General features: G+C 42.2%; 1 protein-coding gene across 1 annotated transcript in view; it reads left to right on the plus strand.

Moving 5' to 3' along the window:
• Window positions 1-1,800: 1,800 nt before the first annotated feature.
• HECW2 (HECT, C2 and WW domain containing E3 ubiquitin protein ligase 2) overlaps window positions 1,801-22,114 on the plus strand; it is a 417,314-nt gene continuing 397,000 nt past the window's right edge. The window contains exon 1 of the mRNA XM_061149100.1: window positions 1,801-1,843. The gene's annotated coding sequence lies outside the window, so the exon portion shown is untranslated. The remainder of the gene's footprint in view (window positions 1,844-22,114) is intronic.

The following is a 22,114-nucleotide window of genomic DNA, read 5'->3' on the forward strand; positions in this document are numbered from 1 at the left end:
GATAAGCAGCTGTGGCAGCTAGAGGTCACGTAAAAATCTTGGAATAGACAATTCAAGTGGTTTCCGAGTCTGTCTTTGGTCCTTGTAGTTTTGTTGAGGTGAAAGAAGTATTTCAACTCAATATAAGGAATCACTACCTAATGTTAAGCCAGTTTCAACACAGAATTGACCAACTTGTGAAAAAATGAGCTCAAGAAGAGGCTAAGTGAGAACCAGTCAGAAATCCTCTGAAGGGGAGACCCCAGTTTGGGGCTGGTGACAAGGATAGGGAGTGCAGTATGAAAGAAGCTAATCTTTACACACTTTTGCAAATCTGAGATTTTAGGATGACCTTGCTATTAATTCTGTTTGAAGCCTCAGCCTCAAGTTTAATGCCTGATATATAAGAGAGTTTTAAAGATAGATGTGACTGCTTTTAAGGTCAGAGAAAAACGTTTTGGCTTTTTTTTTTTTTTTAACCTAAGGGCAGCAAGAATGATCCATTTTAGCTCTCTTTATGCTTTTTTGTTTAAAGTTAGATTGTAAGATGGTGGTTAATTAATACAGGAGGTTAAATGTTGCAGGTATGTGATGGCTGGGTATAGAGCAAGTTATACAAAGAGAACATCATGTGGGATCCTTTGGGATTCCTATTCTTCCAGTAGGTACAAGAATAGGAACTTTTTTCTTTTGTGGTGTATGTGTGGGGTTGTCAGTTCTTTGGAGGAGCCCAGCGACGATGTGTGTGATGGGTAGATCCAGAGGAACAATGAGTCAGGGCTTTTTGTGTCCCCTGACAGAACACATCTGAAACTGCCTTGAGGAAATGGGCGGGGGGCGGTAATTGCTTTAAGGGGTAGAGTTCACTCAGACGTATTTGCCTCGTAACTCTCAAAAGATAGCATCCCCTCCCCCACAGGTTTCCTTCCTTAAAGGTGACTTCGTCCACGTGCACTGGTGGTAATTATATCTACATTTGGTGGCTTATATCCTTCTAAATTAGTTATCCTAATTGGAAGGACTTCTTTTTCTGAACTGATTCAGCAAAAGTTCCAGATTGAATTCCTGGACCAATATGCCCATTGCAGAACCAATCACTGTGGTCTGGAATATGATGACTGGCCAGTTTTGGGGAGTGAGGGTGGGAGGTGTCAATATTCTGGAACCACCACTAAGACTCCGGGGCCGCGGGGTCGGGGGGAGGGAAATGAATAGCTGTTATCAGAGAAGGGGAAGAAATGGATAATACTGAAAGTACACACTCAAAAATCCCTCAATAAAGGTATCAGTTATTCGGGGAAAAAATGTTTTGGGATTTCCTCCACATGGTTGTAGTTTAACTGTAAAATCGTGCAAATCTTTCCCTTATCTGGATAGATATCATGCATGCGGGATAATAGTCTTAACATTTCCGCGTCTTTACTCTTTCCTCTAAGTGGGACTGAGTCAATGAAGACGCTGCAAAAAAAAAGTAAACAGAAAGCTTAAAGTATTAATACGGTAATTTTAAATTTGAGTGCCCTCTTTGGGTAAAGTAGCTGGGAGTGCTTTCATCAATCCATTTTTAATCGTGACCACACCCCGTGTAGGTGACATGAGTATTACCGTCTTGCCCTTGCGGTTGGGGAAATCGAGGCATGACACTCCTCCATTCAGCCTTCCGGGGGCATTTCGGAAGAGCCCAGTGTGCCTGATATCAGAGGGTCTCCTTCTTCCTCCGCGGCGCCTCTCGGAGCCCTCATGTCCTTCGGCGTCGCAGGAGGAGAGCAGCTCAGGCTCCGCCGCAGCCTCGGGATTCGTCCTTCCCCCGGCTGCATCCGCCCCGCTCTCCCGCACCTTCCCCGGGAACGTCCGGCTGGACGAGGTCTGGAGTCTCTCCCGTCCTCTCCCCTCACCCCTCCCGCTACCCTCCCTCTGGTCCACGACGTGCAGGAAGCCCCCAGCGCAGCGCCCTGCAGGGAGATGCGGGCACATGCCGCCCAGGCGGCCAGCGGGAGGGGCGCCGGCGCCGCCGGAGGTGAGCGGCCCGCACCCGTCGCCCCCCGGAGGGCCCGGCGCCGGGGCAGGGAGGGGCACGGGGCACGCCGGGCCCGAGGAAGGTGGCGGCGCGAGGGAGGCTGGGCGAGCCCGCCGGGAACGGCGAGAGGGGGCCACGCGGGCGGGCCGGCGCGCGGCTCGCGGGCGACGCCTGGAGAGCAAGCGGCCGGGCCGCTCGGGGACGCGCCGCGCCCGGGCCGCGGAGCTCGGCGGTGAACCGCCCCGGGACGCCCGGACCCCCGGGTGCCCGCCCGAGCGCGGCCGGAAGACATGGCTTCGCGCGTCCCCGCCGCCGCTGACTCGACAGAATCGGCGGGCCGCGCGGGGGGCGCGGCGTAACCCGGGGGTGGGCGGTGGCGCCGAGCCGCCCGGGGAGCTCGGGGCGTCGTTGGGAGCGAAGGAGGATGCCAACACAAAGGCAAGCCGAGATCCAGCCCGCCGCGGAGGGCGGCGGGAAGAGCCGCTGAGGGGCGCGCCGGGCGCGCTCGGCTCCGCGCTGCGTCTTCTCGTCGCTGCCGCGGCGGGTCGCCGGGTCGGAGACGGCCGCGCAGGGTCCCTCGGTCCCGTGGCAGCGGCCGCCGCAGCCGGGAGCTGCATGCGACGCGCGGCGGCGCCCGCGGCCGCCTGCTTTCCCCGCGGCGCGCGCGGACCGGCCGGAGGGCGCCGGGGCCGCGGGTCCGGGCATCTGCCGGGGCGCCCAGCCGCCCGGCGGCCCCATCCCCACCCGCAGCCGGCGGCGGGCGGCGCCGAGCTCCAGGTGAGTGCGCGGCCGTCGCCCGGCCCTTGCTCCGCAAGCCGGACGACGGGAGGTGGCTTTGTTTTCCTCCCTTGCGCCCCGGCGCGGTCATTCATTTGACATTTCGGCTTCCGCTGCCCCGAGACGCGGGTGAGAGGCACCGGGACGTGTTTCAAGGTTTGATTCTCCGGGGAGCTGAGACTTTTGGGTCCATCTGAGCATCTCTTGAGGGAGGAGAGGCTTCATTTCCTTTTGGTTTGGGACGTGTTGTGAACATCCTCTGCCGCGGCTTGGGGCCTGGAGGAAACTCGGGCTGCGGATTTAGACGTAGACGTTTTGGAGGACGTGCAACTGCAGAGGTCTGGCTCTTACTTGCCTTGTGTTTTTCTCTATTAGCAGAGCTCAGGTGTTTCCCCCTTGACTATCATTATTAATTTAGGAACATCTTTACAGGCACATTTGTTTGCTTTAGAGTTGGAAGTCTTTGGAGACGATACAGAGCTCACAGTTATAGGGGATCAAGCGCTGTTGAACTTGGAAAAGGCAGGCATCGGCAAACGTCGCGGGCAGAGGGTAGAGGTCGACCTTAGGCAAACTTATCGGGGGCCTTTAGCCTTCCCAGTACGATTTCTGCTTTCACTGTCTTGGAGTCAAGCGAACTGAATTCTCATTGCACGTATACCTTTGTCAAAGTGTGAAGCTTGTCTGTTTTTTTAAAAAATTGTTTTCTATAGTTTGTAATTTGGAAGAAAAAGATTTAAACGTAATTAGTAGAGTGAACCCGGTGAAATTTCATGTTTTCGTATTGTCTTATAAGGATGATTTTCATTTTACTATTTCTCCTATTCCCTCAAGGGCTCATTTCTTCTGTTGCCTAGAGAGAGCTCCACCGCCCCCTCCCCCCGCCCCCCCCAACAGATGGCTGTATGTTCTGAGAGGTTATCTTTAAAATGACACTCACATTACCTATAAACAAGGAAGGATCAGTTGTTAGGCTTATCCTTGGAGTTATTAAAGCAAGAACCCTAATCTGGATGGGGATGCTATTGATGGTGTGAAAATCTGGAGTTTGCTAATCTGTTTGGGCATCGGAAGATTCCTACAGGGATTGTTTATATAGTGTGGGAGACAGATGGCATTCCCAGCAGACAAGAGAAGCCCAGCATAAAGAGTCATTGTATTCTTCAAAAAAATTATCCACTTCCCTGTTGGGAGATGGGGTACAGTGGGGAAGACATAGTTTTCATCTCCCAAAGAAGACATTATAATCGTGTCATCCAGCAACTTGACTAGTGAGTTTCTTCTTTTTTTGAACATTTAAAAAGTCATTTTTGAGCTGTTTGATTATTCCTTTGGCACATTTTGGCCTCAGTTTTTGTTATGTGAAGCAGTTTAAACAGTTTAATTAACAAAAAATGTCTTTGAATTTAAGATTATCATACTGCTGGGAAAAACAGTAGTTCTTGAGTACAAATGGCCCCTTGCACTTACAGTGTCCCTTTCCCGGAAGGACTTTAGTCCAACCTGCATGAATTCAAAAGGAATTTCTTCTACTACCTCCATGACAGGTGGTTTCATGACGGCCAGCATTTGTCCCCAGACTCTCAGCTGTGGGTAGTACTCTACTTTTATGAGACTCAACAGCCTAAAACTGTTGGGTCATCAGTCTTTTGCTCAGTCCCCTACACTTAGCAAAAGCCTAAGATTTTTGCTTTAGCAGTGCGCTCTATCACAGCATTGAGCAACCTTGGGCAGTGAATTTTTCTGAGTGACTGTGGAGTCCGTGAAGAAGTTAAAGTCATTCTGAACATTTGTGATAAGCCATCTGGAGCATCTCTGCTCCTACCACCATTATAGATTCTTTACGGGCTGTAGATTCCAGCTAGATTGCAAAATTGGTCTGCCCTTTGTGTGCAAGTGAGGGAAAATATTCCAATAAATTCATAGTCACTAGCCACAGGACTAAATTTTATGAAGAACATGAGCAATGTTTGACCCTTTGAAACAGGAAGTGTGGGATAAAAGTAAGCATTGGCTCTGCTTAGCTTGGAAACTGTGATCTTGGGGAAAAAATATATTTCCTTACTTTTTTCCAAATCCTTCTACACCACTGATTTCAGCAAAAGGCAAAGAAACTAAGGTTGTTACCTGCAGCTGAGGACAGATACCCTAGCTATTTCTTCTGGATGAATCTGTGTTGTGGGAGAGGTGGCTTTTGGGCTCTGTCCAGTTTCAGCATGTGCCTTGGCATCAACAAAAGGGTCTAACATTCAAATTCGGATTGTTAAATGTGCGGCTGGTATCTGTGTACCTTCTCAGTAGGTTGCTTCCTCTCTTGTGAAGTGTTCCTTTATGAGAAACCCAAGGCACCAGGCCTGGGGTTTGCCGGGCACCTGGCCTGCATCCACATTCTTGTGTGTTACTGCCTCCTTTCCTGAATAAAAATGGAACTAGTTTTACACAAATAGGGAATGCAGGGTGGAGTGAAAACCCTTCCAGCTCCATTGTGGAAAGGCAGGCCTGGCCTGAAAAAGAGGACTGCATTTGAAGTGTACGTGGCTGACATAGCAGAGGCAGATTTACCTCCTTACACACAGGATAGCTTTTGTGTGGGAAATGAATGAGAGATTAGAAGTGTGACCACACCTTCTCGTTGGTTTATTCCTATTGCCCTGTCTGAATCACCAAATGTATCCCCTTTCGCATTTAAAAGTGGCCTGGTTTGGATGATAAATTGTATGGTCACCCTGGATTTTCGGGAATCTTCACTATTTTCTGCACCACCCTCTTCTGACTTCAGATTTTGAGTCTGGCTTTATTTTAGTCTTTAATTTGTGAAATGCAAAGATAAAAAAGGTAAAAAAAAAAAAAAAAAAACTTAAACCAAAAAATGCTTAAAGAAAAAAATAATAAAGAAGATGAAAGAATGAGGTATTTGGTAACTTGTCATCTATTGACACATACAAGAAATAAAAGTTTTATGCTTGAGGTGTTAAGTCTCTACTTTGCCTCTAAGCCCATGTTATTATTGTCTTCGAGCACAATGAGAATTAATACCTGTTTGCCTAGGGCTGACACGAATTGGGACAACTCCTATGATTCGGGACAGCAGCTTCAACAAAACCTGTTTACAGACCTAGTGGCTACATGGCTTTTGCAGATTGGAATGTAAGTTTCAGGGGCGTCCCAGGTGGCTTTAGTGGTAAAGAACCCGCCTGCCAATGCAGCAGACTTAAGAGACTTGGCTTCTATCCCTGGGTTGGGAAGATCCCCTGAAGGGGGGCATAGCAACCTACTCCACTGTTCTTGCCTGGAGAATCGCATGGATAGAGGAGCTTGGTGGGCTACAGTCTGTAGGATAACAGCGTTGGCCATGACTGAAATGACTTAGCACATATGCAAATTTCAAGATCTGGTGTTTGGTCAAGTTCTTGGAATTCACTGAGAGACCAAAACACATGTGTCGTTGTGAAGACCTGACTCCACATTCTCCTAGTTTCCAAGCCCTCTGGGCCATGAGGATAATAGAAGAGCCTTTGTTTTCTGCCCTCTCTTCTGACGAGAGTCTTGGGTTTGGGTCTTAGCTTTTCAGACAAAGGGCTTGCAGAGAAGAATGTGGTGTGCCCGCTTACCACATGAACACGCTCACAGGACTGGAGATTGTGCAGGTGACCGGACGGGAGTTTGAGTTCGAACACTAGATACATGGAGCTTGTGGCATGGACTTTTACAACAATGGCTGTGCTTCTTTGCTAAAGAATTGCCTGTTTGAAAGAGTCCGCATGCAGTGCTGGCCAGTAGGTGTTACAAATAATTATGGCTGTCACTTTTTCCACACCTACTCCATTGAAATCCTCAAAAGCTTGGTCAGCACGCTTGAATAAGAAGAAATGTACGTATCTTCTTTATAAGTAGGATGACTGTATAGTTATTTTTGTTCAGACAAGGACACTCTTGAGAGTAAAGTGAAAAGTGAAGTTGCCCAGTTGTATCTGACTCTTTGCGACCCCATGGACTATAGCCTGCCAGGTTCCTCCGTCCATAGGATTTTCCAGGCAAGAATACTAGAGTGGGTTGCCATTTCTTTCTCCAGGGGATCTTCCCAACCCAGGGATCGAACCTGGGTCTCCTGCACTGCATGCAGAGTCTTTACTGTCTGAGCCACCAGGAAAGCCCCTTGAGAATAAAAAGAGGTACTAACTGGAAGGGGCACCATATCAAAGAGTTTATACTGTTGTAGCAGGAAAGTTATGTTGGATGGTTGTCTTAACTATTACCTAAGTCATTAGCTTTTCTATGACGAATACCCATATGATAGAAGAATGTCCTTAACTTCTGCATGCATATACGTATATGTGTATATACACAGACATTGATCATATATCTGTAGGTATGTGTATTGTGGGATTGAAATTAACTGCTTAAGAAGACTTAGTCATTTGGAAAATTGTGACTTTGATCATTTCTTTCATAGATTGACTTTTAAACTAAAAAAAAAAAAAAGTCCAGCCTCTCCAAACTTTAAGTAATCTTCTGACCTTGTGTAGTTCTCTTGCTTAAATCATTTGATGGTTCTCCATTTTCTGTTTAATTCTCAAGTAAGATCCACAGACAGATTGGTGGTTAGAGAGGAAAAGCAATGAAAAATTTTACTTACTCCCTCATTCATTTATTCATTCAACTATTAGTACTATTTATTGAGCACATTCCATTAATCTAGATGCTGAATGAATAAAACAAAGATCCCTTGCCCTTATGAAGTTTTCATTTTATTGAGAGTGAAGAGGTGGGAGTGGGAGATGCACAATAAGCCAAATAAATAAGTGAATTATATAGCATTCTAGAAGGAGGTAATGCTTTGGAAGAAAGTAGAATAGATAAATTAGTTGAATAGCCTTCATGAAGAAACCTTCAGCAAAGACTTGAAGGAAGTGAAAGAAGTTGCTCATACAGATACCAGAGGGGAGTGTTCCAGGCAGAGAGAACAGCCAGTGTGAAGGAGTGAAGGAGAGAATATGTTTGGATGTGTTCAAAGATTAGTGAGAGAACCAACAGAAGAGGGTGGAGTGATGGGGGGACGTGGGAATGTGAATCAGAAAGATGATGTAGGAGTAGCAGAGCATGTAGGATCTTGAGATGTGAGAGATTATAAATTTAGCAGAAATCCCATTATGTTCTTAAAAGGTATTCTGGTATTAATTGTGTTTGTGCTATGAAGACTGCTCTGGTCAATATCACTTGCATTTCATATGTGGTGCACTTCATCTTAGTTAATGTACTTTTTATGTCATTTGCTCATTGTTAAAATAGTGTAGTTTATTGTTGCTGGTCTTAAGTTGTATCTTCATTGCACAAAAGTAGATCAGAGGCTCAAAAGTGGTTCATTGCAGTGTGAAAATAGTGATGAAAACAGTAATGAAAATGCTACAGTTCAAAATGTCACAAACATACTTAGAGAACTAAATCCCATTCCAAATATGAAATGTGAATCTGTACATGTAAAAACAAGGGAGTTTGTGAGAGTAATGATTTCAAAACAGTAGCTGAAATGGAAAAGTATAAAAAAAGCAAAAGGAAATAAGATGATGACTATTTCAAAACTGCTTTTTATTGGATTTGCCATCCATTTGCTCCTAGTCCTCCGTCATCGCCTGTTGTGAAACTTTTTCTGTGAAGCCATGGATGTTTTGGTGTCATTTTCAAACAAAGCACAGTGGCTTCTCTGTTATACCATTCAAGTTTCCCAGGACAAGAACCCAATGATATTTTCCATTACAAAATTAATGTATTAAACTTCTAACAGTAGGAAAGAGATTAAAACTTTAGTAGCATCATTAAGTGATTCTTGTAACAAAAGTAAGTAGAAGTCATTTTATTGAAGAGACACTTGGAAAATCAGCTGGAAAGTTAAAGACAAACATTATGCACAGAGAGAAGCCAGAAGTTATTGACAGAATTCCTTTGTCAAATGACACGGTTGGCTGTTGCATATTGTCAGTGGAGTAGAGTGTGGAAGAGTGATTGCTATCAAGAACACACTGGCAGATATTTCACTTTGTGGTTGGATGAAACCACCGATGTCATGCAGAGAATGAGTCAGCTTTTGGCATTTGTTCAGGGAGGAGTGCTTGGTGATGCTTTGTTCATTTATCACTGGAAACTTGTGCTATAGAGGAAGAGATTTTCCTTTTGGTTAGCCATTATATATGAGACAGGAAAAGTCCTCAGCAAGCAGGACTGACAGAGCATTGGGTTCATGTACAGATGAGAAGGTGGTGACTTCATGAAGAAAAGAAGTTGTACCTAGAAGCCCATCTACATGTTCTTCCATTCACAGCGAAGATGTGGCACGTTCCGATCTTGAGGAGCTACTGAAAGAAAGTGAAAACTGGGTAAATTATGGCCCATGCGTGTCTGTGTATGCTGTGCAAGGTGATGGATGAGGAGTATAAAGCTGCTTCTCTGCACCAGTGTACTCTGGCTGTGTAGGGGAAAGGTGCTCATATGGTATTTTACCTATGCTATAAGATATCTGCAGAGCAAGAAAGATGTTTCTTTACGACATCACAATTAGAAATGATTTCTCTTATATCAAGTGTCAAGCCTCAGTACTATACGTTGCCCACATGGAACCATGTCAGGGACAGGGAGGAAAGGGAGAATTGCTAACAAAACAATCTGCTACAATCATAGGGACTAAGACATTTTTTTCATTAGAAAGAGTTGGAGGTCCACATTGGCTATAAAGAGTTAAGGAAGTAATATTTTCAGTAATGGACAGTCCTTTAAATCAGAAGCATATTATCTCTCGGTGAGCTATTGGGAGAATAAGAGCACAAAGAAAGAGAACTTAGATCCAATAAAGTTGATGGGGTGAGAATACAAGTGTATATGTATATAACATTTGAGAGCATGTAGAGAACCACAGTGGGAGGAACCCAGGCTTTAAGGATTTTGTTAAGATGCTGGGCGGCCAGGAGTGCAGGTAAAAGGAGGTGGAGAAGCCTGACAATTGCACTTGACCTTTCTTATACTTTTGCCTTAGGCTTGGCTTCATTTCACGCAGATGGACTTGGTACTCGACTTCGTTTTTAGAACAGGATTTGTATTGCCCCTGATGTAACCTAGAAAAAAAATTAATGTTCTCTAGTGTTCTAGGATTCTTTGCATAGGACTCCGTTCATTCCTCCCCTCCTCCCTCCCTGCCTCTTCCCAACCCTCCTGTCATCTCCTCTCTTCTCCTCTACCTCTGTCTCTTCTTTTGTTCTTTCCCTCTTTAAGCTATTGAGTTGGCATCTTTAAACTAGAAGATGCTTTGAGAGCTTATGTTCTGTCTGTGTCTTTGGGCAGATATATGTGCTGTCCAGGGCAAGAGGGATCAGGGCTCTATGGCAGTTCTTTTCCTTATTCAGCTAACCCACTCTAATATGGAGTATCCAGTTATAGCACACACTTAAATTTGAACCCTCTTCCTTAAGTAAAGATCTTTTTCCCAGGGAGTTCCCTGGTTGCCTAGTGGTTAGGGTTCCAGGCTTTCACTGCCTTGGCTGGAGTTCAGTCCCTGCTTGGGGAACTGAGATCCTGCAAGCCTTGTGGCAAGGCCAAAAAAAAAAAAAAAAAAAAGCGATTCTTTTCTTTATTTATTTGGATTTTAATAAAGATGGAGTCATTGTCTTTTGTCTCATAACTCTTCTGTAGTGATGACCATTATTTCATTCTAGGATAGAAGTCATTCATGCATTATTCATTGAATAAACATTGAGAGCCTTATATGTACCAGGCTGTCTTCTGAGGGATAGGTTAAAAGAGGTCAATATTCAGACATGGCCCTGACCAGATAAGACAGAGAATCAAGTTAGGAAATAGGCAACAGCAGCAGAGAGATGAATGAACAAGTGACTATGTAATTGCAAAGCAAATGTGGCAGAAATCGTAAAGGTAAACATTTTTACCTTACGGTGGTGGTATTTGGGCTACTTTTATGTTAACTTCTGAACTTCACAGTCTTCTGAATGTATTTTTGAAATATTTCATAAGTAGAAAATGAAAAACAAAACCATAGTTGGAAGTGTGTTAAGTGCTTTGCAGAGGAGGAGCTGGCTAGAGAATGAAGTGTAACTGAGACTTCCTTTCCACGGGGTGGGCAGGCGAGACCTGGAGTGTAATTCATCACTTGTCTGTGTGAGAGGGGTGAGGACAGTTTGGACAGGGCTCAGAGAAGAGTTGTACAGATGATTGACTGATTGACGGCTGAGTTGGAAATAAGACCTACGAGAGACGTCTCAAAGAACCAGGGATGTAGAACAGTTGTGGAATTTAACCCGATGCCATGACTTAGGATCTCTTTCTCTTTCACCATCCTCTTTCACACATCCACATTCTCTTCACACATTTCTCTTGTTCAACATCAGGCAAGGGCCATGATGCAGGTTAGAATTATGTGTCAGAGGAAAATTGGAATTTTGTTCTCTAGTTGAGGAAAAATTGGAAAGGACCTGAAAGGCAAATGAGTTCAACCTTCTTCCGAAGAGGTCTCTCTTTAATGTCGTTAGTAGGTGGTCATCAAGTTCTACAGACCGTTTTCATTCTTGCCCCACCTAGGATGGGGTGGCGGCGGGTGGGGCACTGGCGTCTGCTTCAGTTAGGCAGGTCTTCTTTCCGTTCAGCAGATGCCCTAGCTCTTCTCCACCTCAGTACTTTTCACCGCAGGAAGCACTTCCCATCTGGAACACCCGCCAATTCTACCTGCTTTTCTGTGCGTCATTTAAAAATTGGTTTGCGTCATTTCTTCCTCCCCACCCCCTGTCTTACCCTTATGAAGAATATGGCGTTTCTAGAAGTAGGTGTAGCTTCCTTTGTTGTGATTGGGAGTAAGCCTGGGAGTCGAGTGAGTATCCTGCTCTGGGCGGGGGTTGGGGACCACGTGTTTAGTTTATATCTTCCCGCTGGATGGATATGCCCCACTCTTGGGAATCACTATCTTATAGCAATGAAGATCTTAATCATCTGCTGTTTTAAGTGATGCACTACTTATTTTGTTTGCTATTAGTGTTTTTGCCAACTAGATTTAAGTACTTTGAAGATATGAGAACTTGGCTGATACCTCTGTATAGTGCCCAGTATTGATCATGAAATGAATACATATACAATAATCAATGGCTAATGGCTGAAGAGACCATGTTTTTTGTTTTTCATGAACCATTATGGAAACCTGTCATTTATATAAATCAGATATTAAGTTGGTGCAGACACTAAAAGATGAACATGTTTGTAGTTCTAAAATGGCAGAAAGTCCATTCTTGGAGGCCAATTCATTGAGATAACTCGCATTTCTGAAAAGTCCTCTTCCTCTGTGAGCCTTCTAACTCCTTGCTCTACAGAGTGTAGTCTGCAGACGGCACTGGTGCAGGGACATCGGCATCACCCCGAAGCCAGGCCTACTGAGTCAGAATCTGCATTTTAGCAAGATCTTCAGATATGTTCTGTACACAGTAAAGTTTCAGAAGCATTTATTTTTAACCCAAGGTTCAGAAATTTAAGAGGAGCATTTATCTTCAAAGAGAACTGAGTCTGGAAATGACTATTTCATTGGTCTGTGCATGAGATCCTCAGTGTTTTCTGTTGTGTGGCCTGGGATTACACTGCTTCTTGCCAGGCCAGAAAATGCCTGTGTAAGAATGCCCCAGGGTAATTTAAGTATGAGAGTGGTTCTTAGATGTTAGATGTGATGGTGATTACAGGAATTGAAGCATTTTGGAGTGAGAAACTTGGAGAGCTTGGCAAAGGTAGAGAAACATGGCCATGAAACCTGAAACCAATGGTAAGGGAAGAGGTCTTCCCCTTATGATTAGAAGCAACTTCTAAGTCTCTGGACTTCAGTTTTGTTCTCCCCCTCCCAGCCCTCCAGAGCCAGGTGATCACAAATGAAACAGCTTAAAGTGCTGTGCATGGAAACCTTGTAGGATGGAGAGGCATTCTTCATCAGAGGAGAAGGAGGTGTCACACTCAGCTTACCCAGTTGTTGCCACATGGGAATTTGTGTTCAGCAAATAAAGCTAAAAATCTAAGTTTGTATATACAAAACCTCTTTGAGTGTAATATGTTGGTAATTAAAATGTTTTTAGAACGGCTCAGGCCAAACAAAATTCATATGCTGCCTGCATCTGTTTTGTAACCCCTCTTCTAGAGCAACAAAACGTATGTGGTGATGTGAATATCTGACCTTTTTAGTTTAGGACACCAAACATGGGTAGAGGCATTTTGGTTCTAGTAAGGACCACTTTGGATCTTTACTAAGTAAAAGAAATAAAAAGACATAAAGAAGGGAGTTGTACTTGCTGTGATGACCTGGTTTATCAATAGAATACATGTCTGAAGAACCTCAGTAACTAATGGTGTTTGGAGGAAAGTGATGCAAGTTATGACCAACCTAGGCAGCATACTAAAAAGCAGAGATATTACTTTGCCAACAAAGGTCAAGGCTATGATTTTTCTAATAGTCATGTGTGGATGTGAGAGTTGGACTATAAAGAAAGCTGAGCACCGAAGAATTGATGCTTTTGAACCGTGGTGTTGGAGAAGACTCTTGAGAGTCCCCTGGACTGCAAGGAGATCTAACCAGTCCATCCTAAAGGAAATCAGTCCTGAATATTCATTGGAAGGACTGATGTTGAAGCTGAAACTCCAATACTTTGGCCACCTGAGCAAAGAGCTGACTCATTTCAAAAGACCCTGATGCTGGGAAAGATTGAAGGCGGGAGGAGAAGGTGATGACAGAGGATGAGATGGTTAGGATGGCATCACTGACTCAATGGACATGAGTTTGAGCAAGCTCTGGGATTTGGTGATGGACAGGGAGGCCTGGCATGCTGCAGCCCATGGGGTTGCAAAGAGTTGGACACAAGTGAGCGACTGAACTGAACTGAACTGATGCCTAAAGGCATATAACTTAGGTTCTATAAAATCTGAAGGAGGGTGGAGAGGGAGGTGGGAGGGGGGATCGGGATGGGGAATACGTGTAACTCTATGGCTGATTCATATCAATGTATGACAAAACCCACTGGGGAAAAAAAATAAATTCTACATATAAGAGATGAAAAAAAAAAAAATCTGAAGGAGAAGTGAGCATGGGATTTGGACAATGGTGAAGAAATGAGGTCATGGAAATTTCTTGGCACCCCCAACCTGGGATCACACAGTGCAACAGAGCTGGGAGACTGGACCACAACTTGGGACTTATTGTGCTGAAGAGAAGTGTGGCTGCAGATAGAATTAGAGTTAGTTTATCTTTAGCATTTGGTTGTTGAATTTGGGTGGTGGCTAATATCTAAAGTTTGCTGGAACTGAGTTTTCAAATAAAGTTCATCATGCTAAAGTTAGCATTTTATATATTTTGACAGTAAAAATAGGTATAAGAATCAAAATTCTTTCTAAGATTTACTATGTTTCTTGTTAAAAATTATATCTCTTAAGGATTAGTACTGTTTATTACTTATCTTTATATTATTATCCTTACATTTAGTACAGTCTGGGTCAATGATCTGTAATGATTATAAGACAAAATATGGTTTATTTTCTGTCTTGGAGAGTCCTTCTGGAGGTATTCATTTTCCTCACTGACTTAAAAAAAATAATGGCTTTGTTTGAGATACAATTCACATACCATGAAATCCGTCATTTTAAATTATACCATGTAGTGGGTTTTAGTATATTTACAAAGTTGTTCAGTCAACACCACCCTGTAATAGCAGAACCTGTTACCCTCAGAAGAAGACAGGTATCCTTAGCAGTCACTCCTCATCTCACCTGCCTCCAGCCCCTGGCAACCGTCTCTCCAGTTTCCATCTGTTTAGATTTGCCTCTTGTAGACATTTCATAAAAGTGGGATTATATAATATGTAGCCTTTTGAGACTAGCATCTTTAACATAGCATAATATTTTCAAAGTTTATCCATACTGTAGCATGTGTTAGCATGCTTTTCTTATGTATAGCCAAAATTAATGTCGTATGGATATAGCACGTTTTGTTTATCCATTTGTCGGTTGGTGGGTACTTGAGCTGTCCTCAGTTTTGGCTCTTACGGATGACTCTGCTGTGAACGTCTGTGTGAAAGCTGTGGTCTGGATGGTGGTTGTTCAGTCACTCAGTTCCATCTGACTGTGACCCCACGGACCGCGGGATGGCAGGCTTTGCTGTCCTTCTCCATTTCCTGGCGTTTGCTCAGATTCATATCCATTGAGTCTGTGGTGCCATCCAACCATCTCATCCTCTGCCATCCCCTTCTCCTCTTACCTTCAGTCTTTCCCAGCATCTGTGTCTTTTCCAGTGAGTTGGCTCTTTGCATCAGGTGGCCAAAATATTGGAGCTTCAGTTTTAGCATCAGTCCTTCCAATGACTACTCAGAATTGATCTCCTTTAGGATGGACTGGTTGGATCTGCTTGCAGTCCAAGGGACTCTCAAGAGTCTTCTCCAACACCACAGTTCAAAAGCATCAATTCTTCGGCACTCAGCTTTCTTTTTTTTCCAACTCTCACATCCATACACGACTACTGGAAAAACCACAGCTTTAACTAGGCGGACTTTATTGGCAAAGTAATGTCTCTGCTTTTTAATATGCTTTCTAGGTTTGTCATAGCTCTTCTTTTAAGGAGCAAGTGTCTTTTAATTTCCTGGCTGCAATCACCATCTGCAGTGATTTTGGAGCCCAGAAAAATAAAGTCAGTCACTGTTTCCATATTTTCCGCATCTGTTTGCCATGAATTGATGGGACTGGACGCCATGATCTTTGTTTTTTGAATGTTGAATTTTAAGCCAGCTTTTTGACTCTCTTCTTTCACCCTCATCAAGAAGCTCTTTAGTTTCTCTTTGCTTTCTGCCTTTAGGGTGGTGTTATCTGCATATCTGAGGTTATTGATATTTCTCCCAGCAATCTTGATTCCAGCTTGTGCTTCATCCAGCCCAGCATTTCTCATGACATATTCTGCATATAAGTTAAATAGGAACAGTGACAATATATAGCCTTGATGTATATTGTGTGGATATATGTTTTCAATTCTCTTGAATATACACCTTGGAGTGGAATTGCTGGGTCATATTGTAACTCTGTATGTTTATCATTTTAAGATTTGCTAAACAGTTTTCCAAAATGAATGTACCATTTTACATTTTAAGCAGCAATGTCTGAGGGTTCCAATTTCTCTATATCATCACCAACACTTATAATTGCTTTTTTAATTTAGCCACTCTGGTGGGTATGAAGTGGTATTCCACTGTGGTTTTGATTTGCTTTTCTATATGCCTCATGATGTTGAGCATCTTTTTGTGTGATTTTTGGCCATTTGTGTATATTCCTTGGAGAAGGATCTATTAAAATCCTTTGTAATTTTATAATAAAATAAGGTTGTTTATTTATTTTTTTAAGGTTATTTATTTTTAAATTTTTGTGTTGTACAATTTTTTTTTTGACATTCTGGATTCTAGAGCCTAATGAGATGTATGACTTGAAAAATTTTTTTCTATTCTGTGGATATTGCCTTTTCACTCTTTTGATAGTGTCATTTGAAGCACAAAACTTTGTAATTTTGATAAAACTCAATTATCTTTTCTTTTTCTTTCTTGTGCTTTTGGTACATTTCTATCCTTGTTGATCTCCTAATTGTTCTATCCAGTATGGAAAATGGAGTATTGACATCTTCAACTATTGTTGTTAAATTGTCTGTTTCTCCCTTCAGCTCTATCAGTTTCTGCCTATGTTTTTTGTAGTGCCTTATAACGTATATGTTTATAATCTTTCTTTATGTTTTTCTTTTGAATTGACTTACTTATCATTATAAAATATTCTTTCTCTCTGGTTACTATTTTTGTCTTAAAGTCTGTTTTGTCTGTAATCAACATTGTCACAGTAATTCTTTTTTGAGTTATGTTTCCATGATATATCTTTTTTCATCTTTTTACTTTTACCTACTTGTGTCTTTGAATCTAAATTTTAAAACAGCATATAGTTGAATCATTTAAATTTTTTTCTGCTAATTTTTGGCTTTGTTAAGTGTTTAACTAGAATGTTTGACTTGAGTGTTTATTTACATTTAATGTAATTGCTGTTTATCGGATGGATATATTTACCTTGTTTGCTATTGGTTTTCTCTGTGTTTTAGGTCTTTTTTGTTCCTCAGTTCCTCTGTTACTTGTCTATATTAAATATGTGTGTTTTCTATTGTGCCATTTAAATTTTCTTGTTGTTGCTTTCCTGGAGAAGATAATTTTCATGGCCTTTATTCTGTCATTCCTGATGATATTGTTATGATTATTTTTGAATTATTTTCTTAGTTGTTGCCTGGGGTTTACAGTGAAATTCTAAAGCAATTTGATTAATTTAAAACAAGTTGATCAATTTCAACTTAATTTCCAAAGTATGCAAAAGCTTTACTTCAGTATGGGTTAAATCCTTGCTTTATATGTTGTAAGCCCATCATTACCACTTTTATAATTATTGTCTTATGCAGAGTTTTTAAATAGAAAAGGATTATAAAAAATGCATTCATTCTGTATTTTGCATTTAACTGTGTAGTTAGCTTTATCAGGTCTCTTTGTGTCTTCAGGTGGATTTGATTTCGTATTTAATGATTTTTTCATTTCAGCCTAAGAGCTCCCTTCAGTATTTCTTATAGGACAGATTTAATAGTGACAGATTCTTTCTGGTTTTGCTTGTCTTAATTTTATCTTCATTTTTGAAGGATGATTTTGTGGGCTATAGAAGTCTTGGTTAACTTTAAAACAATTCACTGCTTTGAATATGTTATTCTAATGCCCTCTGGCCTTTATTGTGTCTGATGAGAAGTCAACTATTAATCTTATCGATACTTCTTTGCTTGTGATGAGACCTTTTTCTGGCTGTCCTCAGATTTCTCTGTCTTTTGACATTTTGACTATAATGTGTCTTGATGTGGATTCTTTTTAGTTATCCTACTTGAGTTTATTGAGCTTCTTGGATGTATAGATTAATGTTTTCATCAAATTTGGGAAGTCTTTGGCCATTGTTTCTTCAAATATTCTTTCTGTTTCTTTCCTTTCCTTATGGAATTCAGAATACATGGATTGATACAGTATCTGAAGTTTCACAGGCCTCTGCAGCTCTGTTAGTTTTTTTTTTTTTCACCCTTTTTCTGTTCCTAAATCTGGATAATCTTAATAAACAGATCTTGAAGGTCACTGATTCTTCTACCTATTAAAATCTGCTGTTGAACCCCTCTAGTGAATTTTCCACTTCCAATATTGTACTTTTAAACACCAGAATTTTAATCTAGTTCTTTTTAAAAATAATTTTTATCTCTATATTGATATTCTTTGGTGAAACATTGTTTTAAAATTATCCTTTAGTTCTTTGAATATGGTTTCCTTTAATTATTTGAACATAGTTTTAGTAACTTAAAAATCATTGTCTAGGATGTCCCAAATCTGGGCTTCTTAGGGAAATATTTTTTTTAAACTGCTTTATTTCATGTGTATTGACCATGCTTTTCTGTTTACTTGTGTATGTTTTCAGTTTTTGTTGAAAAATGGGAATTTCACAGAATATCACATGACAACACTGAAAATCAAATTTTCCTCCCTTGCCAAGGTTTGCTGTTTTTGCTCTTTGTTGCTGTTGTTGGTTTGCTTACTGACATTCCTGAATAAGTTCTGTAGTATACATTCTTTGTCACGTGTGGCTACTGAAACTTTTGTTTGATTCCCTTAGTGGTTGATTAGTGATTAGGAAGATTTTCCTCAAATACCCGAAACCAGTAAGTATCTGTGAGTGTCCAGGAGTCTCTGGTGGAGGCGTGGGTCGGCAGTGGCCTGCTGCAGGGTAGGGGGCACGGAGTGTGGCAGTGCATGCATGGGACCTTTTGAAGGAGGCCGCCATTATCTCCATCACCTCCACCATAGTTTGGTCTCAGGTCAACAACAGGGAGGGAACACAGCCCTGCCCATCAACAGAAAATTGGGTTAAAATTTGCTGAGCATAGCCCCACCCATTAGAACAAGACCCAGTTTCCCCCAGAGTCAGCCTCTCCCATTAGGAAGCTTCCATGAGCCTCTTATCCTTATCTCTCAGAAGGCAGACAGAATGAAAATCACAGTCACAGAAAACTATCCAACCTGATCACATGGACCACAGCCTTGTCTGACTCTGAAACTATGAGCCATGCTGTGTGGGGTCACCCAAGAAGGACGGGTCATGGTGGGGAGTTCTGACAAAAAGTGGTCTACTGTCGAAGGGAATGGCAACCCACTTCAGTATTCTTGCCTTGAGAACCCCATGAACAGTATGAAAAGGCAAAAGATAGGACACTGAAAGATGAACTCCCCAGGTCAGTAGGTGCCCAATATGCTACTGGAGAAGAGTGGAGAAATATATCCAGAAAGAATGACGAGAGAGAGCCAAAGCAACAACCAGTTGTGGATGTGACTGGTGATGGAAGTGAAGTCCAGTGCGGTAAAGAACAGTATGGCATAGTAATATGGAATGTTAGGTTCATGAATCAAGGCAAATTGGAAGTAGTCAAACAGGAGATGGCAAGAGTGAACATGGACAGTTTAGGAATCAGTGAACTAAAATGGACTGGAATGGGCGAATTTAACTCAGATGACCATTATATCTACTACTGTGGGCAGGAATCCCTTAGAAGAAACGGAGTAGCCATCATAGTCAACAGAAGAGTCAGAAATACAGCAATTGGATGCAGTCTCAAAAATGACAGAATGATCTCTGTTCATTTCCAAAGCAAATCTTTCAATATCAGAGTAATCCAAGTCTGTGCCCCAACCAGTAATACTGAAGAAGCTGAAGTTGAGCAGTTCTGAGAAGACCTATATGACCTTCTAGGACTAACACCCAAAAAAGATGTCCTTTTCGTCATAGGGGACTGGAATGCAAAAGTAGGGAATTCAAGAGATACCTGGAGTAACAGGCACATTTAGCCTTGGGGTACAAAATGAAGCAGGGAAAAGGCTAACAGAATTTTTCCAAGAGAATGCACTGATCATAGCAACACCCTTTTCCTACAACACAAGAGAAGATTCTACACATGGACATCACCAGATGGTCAATACTGAAATCAAATTGATTATTTTCTTTGCAGCCAAAGGTGGAGAAGCTCTATATAGTCAGCATAAATAAGACCAGGAGCTGACCTTGGCTCAGATCATGAACACCTTATTGCAAAATTCAGACTTAAATTGAAGAAAGTAGGAAAAATCACTAGACCATCCAGGTATGACTTAAATCAAATCCCTTATGATTATACAGTGGAAGTGACAAAAAGATTCAAGGGATTAGATCTGATAGACAGAGTGCCTGAAGAACTATGGACGGAGGCTAGTGACATTGTACAGGAGGCATTGATCAAGACCATCCCCAAGAAAAAGAAAGGCAGAAAGGCAAAACGATTGTCTGAGGAGGCCTTACAAATAGCTGAGAAAAGAAGAGAAATGAAAGGCAAAGGAGAGAAGGAAAGATATAAGCATCTAAATGCAGAGTTCCAAAGAGTATCAAGGAGAGATAAGAAAGCCTTCCTCAGTGATCAATGCAAAGAAATAGAGAGAAAACAATAGAATGGGAAAGACTAGAGATCTCTTCAAGAAAATTAGAGATTCCAAGGGAACTTTTCATGCAAATATAGGCCCAATAAAGGACAGGAATGGTATGGAATTAACAGAAGCAAAAGATATTAAGAGAGGTGGCAAGAATACACAGAAGAACTGTACAAAAAAGATTTTCATGACCCAGATAACCACAATGGTGTGATCACTCACCTAGAGCCACACATCCTGGAATGGGAAGTCAAGTGGGCTGTTGGAAGCATCATTACAAAGAAAGCTAGTGGAGGTGATGGAATTCCAGTTGAGCTATTTCAAATCCTAAAAGATGATGCTTTGAAAGTGCTACACTCAATATGCCAGCAACTTTGGAAAACTCAGCAGTGGCCACAGGACTGGAAAAGGTCAGTTTACATTCCAGTCCCAAAGAAGGGCAATGCCAAAGAATGCTCAAACTACTGCACAACTGCACTCATCTGACAGGCTAACAAATTAATGCTCAAAATTCTCCAAGCCAGGCTTCAACAGTATGTGAACTGTGAACCTCCAGATGTTCAAGCTGGAGTTAGAAAAGTCAGATGAACCAGAGATCAGATTGCCAACATCCATTGGATCATTGAAAAAGCAGGAGAGTTTCAGAAAAACATCTACTTCTCTTTTATTGACTATGCCAAAGCCTTTGACTGTGTGGATCACAATAAACTGTGGAAAATTCTTCATTAGATGGTAATACCAGACCACCTTACCTGCCTCCTGAGAAATCTTTATGCAGGTCAAGAAACAACAGTTAGAACTGGACATGGAACTGTGGACTGGTTCCACATCAGGAAAGGAGTATGTCAAGGCTATATATTGTCATCCTGGTTATTTAACTTATATGCAGTGTATATCATGTGAAATGCTGGGCTGGATGAAGCACAAGCTGGAATCAGGATTGCTGCGAGAAATATCAATAACCTCAGATATGCAGATGATACCACGCTTATGGCAGAAAGTGAAGAAGTACTAAAGAACCTCTTGGTGAAAGTGAAAGAGGAGAGTGAAATAGCTGGCTTAAAACTCAGCATTCAGAAAACTAAGATCATGGCATCCAGCCCCATCATTTCGTGGCAAATAGATGGGGAAACAGTGGAAATAGTGGCAGACTTTCTTTTTTTGGGCTCCAAAATCACTGCAGATGCTGACTGCAGCCATGAGACTAAAAGATTCTTGCTCCTTGGGAGAAAAGCTATGACAAACCTAGGCAGCATATTAAAAAGCAGAGACATTACTTTACCAGCAAAGGTCCATCTAGTCAAGGCTATGGTTTTTCCAGTAGTCATGTGTGGATGTGAGTGTTGGACCATAAAGGAAGCTGAGCTCCGAAGAGTTGATGCTTTTGAACTGTGGTGTTGGAGAAGACTCTTGAGAGTCCCTTGAACTGCACAGAGATCCAACCAGTCAATCCTAAAGGAAATCCATCCTGAATATTCATTGGAAGGACTGATGCCAAAGCTGAAATTTCAATACTTTGGCTGCCTGATGTGAAGAGCTGACCCATTGGAAAAGACCCTGATGTTGGGAAAGATTGAAGGCAGGAGAAGAAGGGGACGATAGAGGATGAGATTGGATGGCATCACCGACTCAATGCACTTGAGTTTGAGTAAACTCTGGGAGTCGGTGATGGGCAGGGAGGTCTGGTGTGCTGCAGCCCATGGCATCGCGGAGTTGGACGCGATGAGTGACTGAACTGACCTGGGTAAGTATCTCTGTCTTTGCTAGGAGCTCTGTGTGCATGTTG

This window comes from Dama dama, chromosome 8, assembly GCF_033118175.1.
Source record: "Dama dama isolate Ldn47 chromosome 8, ASM3311817v1, whole genome shotgun sequence".
NCBI classification, from domain to species: domain Eukaryota; kingdom Metazoa; phylum Chordata; class Mammalia; order Artiodactyla; family Cervidae; genus Dama; species Dama dama.